Source organism: Notolepis coatsorum, assembly GCF_963971535.1.
Source record: "Notolepis coatsorum genome assembly, chromosome: 5".
Classification (NCBI taxonomy): Eukaryota; Metazoa; Chordata; class Actinopteri; order Aulopiformes; family Paralepididae; genus Notolepis; species Notolepis coatsorum.
In genome coordinates, this window is record NC_140169.1 from 48301336 (window position 1) to 48308835 (window position 7500).

The window sequence follows — 7500 nt, forward strand, 5'->3', positions numbered from 1 at the left end:
GGAAGGGAATTAGAGGATTTGTTTTTTGTTTACATTTACTGCACTCCCAAATGTAGCCGGATTAGAATATGCATTTGTAACTAGATCCAAGGTAATAGTCTGTTTTTGCTTTTCTTACAGCATTTCAAGTTTCAAGTTTCAAGTTTCTTTAATAGTTGTCATACAGAAGTACAGAATACTTTCATACAAAATGCTTCTTACTGTTACGCTCCAGAGACTGTGCTAGACAAGATAGTATCAAATAACATAGTATAGCATGTAATTTAGAAGTAGAAAATGAGGTCACAGTGTTCAGTATAGACATATGTACAATGTTCGATGCAGAATAGACGTAACTGAGTTACCATATAATATACAATACTATGCAGTGTACTAATGTACAATACTATATAGTGCAAAGCAGAAATGGGATGAGGTACAATTTAGGTACAATTTACAGTAAGGTGTACGAGTTGTAGTGCAATCCTTCATCAATAAATAGAAAGTGTGGGGAGTGGGTGCTACAGTGTGTTTGTTTAAAGTGAGTGTGTGCTATAAAGTGTGTGGAGTGGGTGCTACAGTGTGTTTGTTTAAAGTGAGTGTGTGCGTGTGGATGTGTGTGCTATGTGCGTTTGATGGTTGTTGTTGTTGTGTAGTGTTCATTGTTCGTTTAGCAGCCTGATGGCCTGGGGATAGAAGCTTCTTCTGAGTCTTTCTGTGCTCGCCTTGAGACTCCGGTATCGCTTGCCTGACCGCAGCAGTTCAAAGAGGCAGTTGTTCGGGTGACTGGAGTCTTTAATGATTCTCTTAGCCTTGCCCCTGCACCGCTTGTTGTAAATGTTCTGGAGGGTGGGGAGCCCCCCTCCAATTGTGCGTTCGGCTGAACGTGTCACTCTTTGTAGTCTGCTTCGGTCTATTGTACATGAGTAGAAGTTCTTAAGGATCTTCTGACTGACTTGGAACTTCCTTAGGCGCCTGAGGAAGTAGAGGCGTTGTCGTGCCTTCTTCACAACACTGTCAATGTGTGTAGTCCATGTCAAGTCCTCGGATATGTAGGCTCCGAGGTACTTAAAGCTGTTGACTCTCTCAACCGGTGCCCCGTCGATGCTGAGGGGGCTGTAGTCCTTGACCCCCGACCTCCTGAAGTCCACAATCATCTCCTTTGTTTTGCTGACGTTCAGGGAGAGGCTGTTTTCCTGGCACCATCCCGCCAGGACCTTGACCTCTTCCAGGTAGGCCCTCTCATCGTTGGCAGAGATCAGGCCCACCACCACTGTGTCGTCAGCAAATTTGATGATTGTATTGCTACTCCGCTGAGCCACACAGTCGTGTGTGTACAGGGAGTAGAGGAGGGGACTCAGAACACAGCCCTGGGGGGCCCCTATGTTGAGGGTGATGGATGAGGAGGTGCAGTTGCCTGCTCTCACCACCTGGGGTCTGCCCGTCAGGAAGTCCAAGACCCACTGGCAGAGGTCATAGTTCAAGCCCAGGTCCCTGAGCTTGGCTATGAGTATGGAGGGGACTATGGTATTGAATGCCGAGCTGTAGTCGATGAATAGCATTCTCACATAGTTCCCCTTCCTCTTGTACACTTGTTCCTGATCTGACGAAAGGCAAGCCAGTGTTGAGTCACAAGACCCGGCCGACAGAACCCAGGGCTGAACCAGGGTGAGACTCGGTCCTTAATGAACCCAGGGCTGAACCAGGGTGAGACTCGGTCCTTAATGAACCCAGGGCTGAACCAGGGTGTGACTCGGTCCTTAATGAACCCAGGGCTGAACCACGGTGTGACTCGGTCCTTAATGAACCCAGGGCTGAACCACGGTGTGACTCGGTCCTTAATGAACCCAGGGCTGAACCAGGGTGAGACTCTGTCCTTAATGAACCCAGGGCTGAACCAGGGTGAGACTCGGTCCTTAATGAGAGAACCAGGGCTGAACCAGGGTGAGACTCGGTCCTTAATGAACCCAGGGCTGAACCAGGGTGAGACTCGGTCCTTAATGAACCCAGGGCTGAACCAGGGTGAGACTCGGTCCTTAATGAACCCAGGGCTGAACCAGGGTGAGACTCGGTCCTTAATGAACCCAGGGCTGAACCAGGGTGAGACTCGGTCCTTAATGAACCCAGGGCTGAACCACGGTGTGACTCGGTCCTTAATGAACCCAGGGCTGAACCAGGGTGAGACTCGGTCCTTAATGAGAGAACCAGGGCTGAACCAGGGTGAGACTCGGTCTACAGCATTAAATGAGTCTATAAGTGAGTACAAGGCACCTGAACCTCAGCTCAGACCTGACAGGACTCCAGTCACTTCACCCATAAACCTCTCTGTATCAACGTCACCCAGAAACCTCTCTGTATCAACGTCACCCAGAAACCTCTCTGTATCAACGTCACACAGAAACCTCTCTGTATCAACGTCACCCAGAAACCTCTCTATATCAACGTCACCCAGAAACCTCTCTGTATCAACGTCACCCAGAAACCTCTCTGTATCAAAGTGTTAACAGAACTCACCCATAAACCTCTCTGTATCAAAGTTTTTAATAATTCCTCTTTGAGACCCTGACTTCCTTAAATGCACATCCCTTAAACAAGCAATAGGACAATCGCTCACAGCTAGCTCAAAAACACCACTAGAAGTTCGAGCCCAGCTCTCGGCGTTGCTACCAGCTTGGCTGGTCGCTCACACTAACACAATTGGCCGTGTTAGAGGGTGGGAAAGCCGGTGGGTGGGTCCTGGTCGTTGTAAACAGCGACTCCTACAGTTTGGTCGGGGCGCCTGCACAGCGAGGGAAGGATCTGGAGGGAGGTAGTGTGACCTTCCACACGTTACACACTCCCAGTGAGAGTCCGCTCTGCCAGGCTGGCTGCCGGCTGGCTGCACATGTGTCGGAGGAAAGCATGCGACAGTCTCCGGCCTCCCGGACCAACAGTAGGGGGGGGGGGTGCGCAACAACCAGGAAAATGGTTGGGAATTGGCATAACGACTAACAGTGGGTTGGGAGAAAAATCGGAAAAAGGAGGGGGGGGGGGGGAGATAGAAGGAAAAAAAAAGGAAAAAAACACCACTAGAAGGATATTTATCAACCTTATTAGTGAAAATAAGGTATATCAGAGTGGACTTAGAGTGATCTTTTGAGGTTTGGCCTAGTTGGTGCTACTATCAATTGGCTTAAGTTTAAGCCACACATTAAATCTTTAAGCTGCAAAGAAACATCACTTAGCCAATTCAAATGTAGGTCACCCATTAACTAACCCATTAACTAACCCATTAACTAACCCATTAACTAACCCTAACCCAATTGTCACTGGAAGACTAGACTTGCCATAAATTCCTACTCCCCCACCTCCCCCACCCTTTGCCTAGATTCAAGATTCAAGAATCAAGAGGTTTATTTGTCACATACATACCAGGGCATACAGTGAAATGCGGGTGGCCATGCCGCCCGCTTTGATTGTGCAATAATACTAATAATAAAATAGACAATAAAACAGGTAATAAAAAGACATAAAATGGGCATGATAAAATAGACATGCTAAAGTCCTGAGATAGTGCAATACAATATTACGGTATTACTATACGGTCCATTCTAAATAGACTATAATTACAAAGAGCCAAATCTGAGTCATCAATATTCTTTCCAAGCCAAGTTTCACCCAAAACCAAAATATCTGGGGTTGTCTGTTCAACTAGAATAGTTATATGGTCAAGGTTTTTAAGTAGACTTCTAATATTTAGATGGATTAATCCAAGGCCCTTTCGATTCTTGAAATGTAGTGGCGTAAGGGGAGGGACTGGGGTGATGACTGCAGCAGTCCTAACAAGGTGTAGAGGTTGAAGAGGTATTGTGACGAAGTTACTCACAATAGTAGCACCTGCATATTTACTGACACTAGCACTTGCACATTTAGTGGGCCTACTAATTCTGACAGGGAGTTTTTGACACAATTATTATTATGTGATCCTAGCCCAATTGCAATACTATAGTACATGGAGGAACTATTGTGGTGGGGGCTGGGATCAGGGGGACATCAATGGCTGAGGGACCTGTCAGCACCAGGCAGAGTGTGGGCGTGTAGTCATAGGCGGTGGGTGAGCCCAACATTAGGGAAGGCTATAGTTGCGTCGCGCGGGGAGCGCTCAAAATGTTTCCGACCAGCCAAAGACCACAGGTCCGGGGTCAGCTGTTGATGTTAGCAAACACTGCCAACAGGAAATTCCACAACTGCAACAATTATTTTCAGAAGAACTCTGTCGCTGTTCTGTTGCTAGGGGAACAGCTTTGGGTCACCCTAACCCGGGTCATTTCCTGTCAGCACTACAACAGGAAGTAAACAGAGGCCCATTTATAATGTTTACGTTGTCAAGTTAGAAAAGGTCTGTAACCCTCTGGATTCAACGTTGATTAAAAATAGAATTTTCAATCTCAATTAAAACAATGATTCTGACGTAATTTCAACATTGAATCCATGTCACTTTGCCATCTGGGGTTTGCGTTAAAAGATTATCCGATAATCTGCACAGGACAGTAGAGGGAGAGAAGAGAGAAATGGGGAGGGGTATATCATAGAACTTGAATTAATAGAATGGTCATTCCGATTCAAATCTATATATTTTTTAACAGACATTGGGCTGGTACACATGAAAATGTACAAAATGTAACCACAAAAAGTAACCACAACAAATACGAAAAAGTGACCTGCGTGGAACTGTTCTGTCTGGTCAGCTGCCCATAGGATGAAGTGTCAAATAAATGTAATTCATAGAAGATTGGACTCCAGAGTGACTTTTTTTTTAGCTTGAACTTGACTTATATTGTGACATTTTAGATTAGATTAAAATGTATTGTCATCATACAGCACAAGTACAGTACAAAGGAAATAAGTTTGGCATCCAACCAGAGTGCAAATGTCTGGGTGAAGGTATATGGGTAGCCTATAGTTTGAGGTAGTTATGATTACAGTGTAAGGCAGTTGTAGACAGTGAAGGCAGTAGATAGGTATAGATTGAGTATAGGCTCCGTTATCCATACTCTATACTGTTGCCTATACTGAATGTATATCTACCTGCTGCCCTACACTGTAATCATAACTACCTACCTCATACTATACCCATATAACTCTGTATGATAGCATGTACAATAGTGCTGTAAATACTGTAAATATACAATAGTGCTGTATATACTCTAAATATAGGCAGAAGGGCATGAGGTCAAGAGGCTCAATGAAGACAAGACAAGACTGGTGACACAGCTGTTTAATAATGACAGAAGACAGCGTTAGAGAGGTCTCATCATCATCATCATCACATGTTTAATAATGACAGAAGACAGCTTTAGAGAGGTCTCATCATCATCATCACATGTTTAATAATGACAGAAGACAGCGTTAGAGAGGTCTCATCATCATCATCACATGTTTAATAATGACAGAAGACAGCGTTAGAGACATCTCATCATCAATCATATGAATATTCCAAGTGCTATTAGGGTTGATTGACAGGGCGTTAGACACAACGCTCCAGCAGCAGTATCCTGGTCCCGCCCCTCTCCTCTGCCAGCCCCATCTCACGGAAAACAAGTAAATAAAGTACTTATCCACCACAGGTAAAAGATACTGTACATTATGTTATAGCCAAGTAATATATTGATGTATTTACGAAAACGTACAATATGTACATATTACAAATAAGTAATATACTGACATATTTACAAATAAGTACATATATTACACACTTTTCTGATAGCCTCACCCAAACACTAACCCCAACCCTAACCACACTGTTACCTTAAACCAACCATAACCATCACTATAACTTTCTACCATAACCGTTCAAACGAATCAGCATAATTATCACAGTATTGCTGTGTTCAGTGTATCAGGGTGGATGGATGGCTCAATCTAGTGGTGGTCGTTTGTTTTGGACTTTTGCCGATCCGAAATGTAAATATGTTACTTAGACAGTAAGTAAATATATTATATATATATATAACATAACGTACATTGTGTACCTTTCTTCCTGTGGTCAATACTTTATTTACGTTCCCTTTAAAGTGCTTGTTAACTGGCCGCTTATTATTTCATTTATTATCATATTTATATTTTTTTTATTTAACCTTTATTTAACCAGGAAGTCCCATTGAGATACAAGATCTCTTTTGCAAGGGAGACTTGGCCAAGATTGCAATATATCAGACGGCAATCAAATGTGCGGTACATCACACAAGAACATAATAAAAGTGCATGTATACAATATACAATACATCACATGTAAACACAAAAACACAAAACAGAATAGTCTACATGATAGTAAAAGTGTATGACAGTAGAATACAGGGTAATACAGTAATTTTGCAGTTTTGCAGTTGGGACCTGACTACAGAAAGCAGCGACATTCTTCTTGTAGGAAGTTATGTAATAAAGATTTAAATTCGCAGAGAGAGACCGGGGTGTCTAAGTGGATATGGTCCTGTAGCCCATTCCATGCCCAAGGTGCGAAGCTTGAAAAAGCTCTTCTTCCTAGTTCAGTGTTTATTCTCTGGTTTTTTAAAAGTATAGCCATCTTGTGGACCTGGTATGGTAGCTGCTAGAGGAAAAGCTAATTAGATTGGAAAGATATAGGGGAAGCTTCCCTAGGACGGCCTTATATATAAAAACAAACATGTGTGATTTCCTCCGTACGTACAGAGAGGTCCATCCCACCATTTGGTAAAGCACACAGTGGTGAGTAAGCCCTTTGGCACTAGTGATGAAGAGAGAGAAGCAGGGTACACACTAGTGATGAAGAGAGAAACATGATACACACTAGTGATGAAGAGAGAGAAGCAGGGTACACACTGTCTAGCCTTTTTAGCAGTGAGGCAGCATGACTATATATTATGTCACCATAGTCAATTACAGACAGGAAAGTGGCTTGAACAAGTTTCTTTCTGGCCTCAAAAGAAAAGCATTGTTTGTTGCGAAAGAAAAAAACAAGTTTTAGTTTAAGTTTCTTTGTGAGGTTTTCTAATATGCGCTTTAAAAAAAAATACGGTCAAATGTTTTTTTTTTTTTTTATCCACTTTTTCTCCCATTTTCTATATTTTCTCCCATCCCAATTTTCATATCGTCCAATTCAACCCTCCCCTGTCTTCGAACGTTGTTTCTTGCCTCCCACAAGCCGGCTGCAATGTGGACTAAGTCATACATAGCACGAGTCCCCTCCGATACTCGAGGTAACAGCAGTCGCATCTTTCCACCTGCGCAGCTCGATCTCTCAGCGTCGGGGGTCTGGGCTTTGGAGGGGCCCCGCCCCCGTCGCTTCTTGATTCTACTGTGCAGGCGCACCAACCGACCTGTAGGAGTCGCTGTCCACAATGCCCGATCCCCACCCTTCAGTTTCCCTCCCCGTAATACGGCCAATGTGTATTACTGTGGACGACCAGCTAAACTGAAAGCAATGTGGAGAGCGGGGCTCGAACAGGAAGCATCCTGTTCGAGCCTAGTCTCCAGCATTCGTTGCGAGCGCCTTGCCCACTGCGC

The 7500-nt window shown here is 44.0% G+C and overlaps 1 long non-coding RNA gene across 1 annotated transcript in view; it reads right to left on the bottom strand.

Moving 5' to 3' along the window:
• Nucleotides 1-5219: 5219 nt before the first annotated feature.
• LOC311227944 overlaps nt 5220-7500 on the bottom strand; it is an 11816-nt gene continuing 9535 nt past the window's right edge. The window contains exon 3 of the long non-coding RNA XR_014619653.1: nt 5220-7500. This exon is cut by the window's right edge and continues 671 nt beyond it. This is a non-coding gene — a long non-coding RNA (uncharacterized lncRNA).